Consider the following 1,258-nt stretch of genomic DNA (forward strand, 5'->3'; position numbering starts at 1 on the left):
GGGTGTTATATACAACTGATGAATCACTGAACTCTACCTCTGAAACAAATAATACACTATATGTTAATTAGTTGAATTTAAATGATTTTTTAAAAAGAAAAAAAAGAGTAAAGAGGTTAAAGTAGCCAACAAATGGCTTTCAGAGAAGGTTCTCAGGAATCTGAACAAGTAAGCCCTCATTTCTTCAGCCCTGCCTCTCACTGTTTTTCTGATACAGTAAGTCTATTTCTTGCCCTTTGCTTTCACATCTGGAGCTAATGTCTTTCAGCTTCCCTTTAGCCACTCCTACCCCTCCATTGTTTAAGGATCAGATCAAGTCCAAACTCTCCCAAGACTCTCTTTTCCCCCAGATCACATTAATGTTTATGTTCCCCAATTTCCTATTGAAAAATTTTGGTTCTTGCATCGTTTAGAACTCACTAGTCCTGTAATGTTGCCATAGATGTTAGTTTCGTTTCTGTACCATACAGCAAAGGTTTCTTTCTTTTTTGTTTTTATTTTAAAAGTATGGAATGCTTCACGGAATTTGCGTGTCATCCTTGCGCAGGGCCCACGCTAATCTTCTCTGTATCATTCCGATTTTAGTATATGTGCTGCCGAAGTGAGCGTGACAACAAAGGTTTCTGAAGACTAGAATTATTATACATCTTTTGTATTTTCTACCCATCTAAGTACGTAATGCATAAGGAATCTTTGGTAAATATTAACTAAGTATAGTTAATCAACAAGTAAATACCCAAAAGTTCAGGATAAAAGACTGTTCTCTGGTAATAAAGAGTTAATAAAGGTCCAAGTCTTCGGAGAACTGTTTAAAATCTGGACTAGAGAAAGTTAAATATTTTGTGGAATCCACTCAGTGTATGCATAGGTCAGAATATATTAATTATGGTTATTTTTTAGAAAGATGTTTTTCACACAAACTACATGCTGAGAAACTGTTATACCAAATTATTAGTTAACCTGTTGTTCAACAAGGAAACAAATTTGATACCTGCAGAGAATTTGTGTGGTCGACCTCCCGTAATATGACTCAATTTTTCTGACTTAAGTGGTAACTTCTACCTAAGTTTTAGATCCAATCATTTCTTAAGCTGTTAAAACATTGCATTTACTCATGAAAATGATCAAATGGAACATTAATCAGCTTAATGGGTTAAACACAAATCTGGCAAAGATCTAGAATGCAACAATAACCACAGCAGGGCAAGGAGACAACAAAACGAAGGTTGAGTCAACTCCAGACTTAAATAATGTATAA

The 1,258-nt window shown here is 34.9% G+C and overlaps 1 non-coding gene across 1 annotated transcript; it reads right to left on the reverse strand.

Annotated features, from left to right (window-relative positions):
• Nucleotides 1-501: 501 nt before the first annotated feature.
• Nucleotides 502-609, reverse strand: LOC114220149 (U6 spliceosomal RNA). The gene has a single exon (XR_003611523.1). It is a non-coding gene; the product is annotated as a U6 spliceosomal RNA (small nuclear RNA).
• Nucleotides 610-1,258: the final 649 nt, after the last annotated feature.

This window comes from Eumetopias jubatus, unplaced genomic scaffold, assembly GCF_037043125.1.
Source record: "Eumetopias jubatus isolate StellerSeaLion01/CBP00866 unplaced genomic scaffold, mEumJub1_p1.0 scaffold_2, whole genome shotgun sequence".
NCBI classification, from domain to species: Eukaryota; Metazoa; Chordata; class Mammalia; order Carnivora; family Otariidae; genus Eumetopias; species Eumetopias jubatus.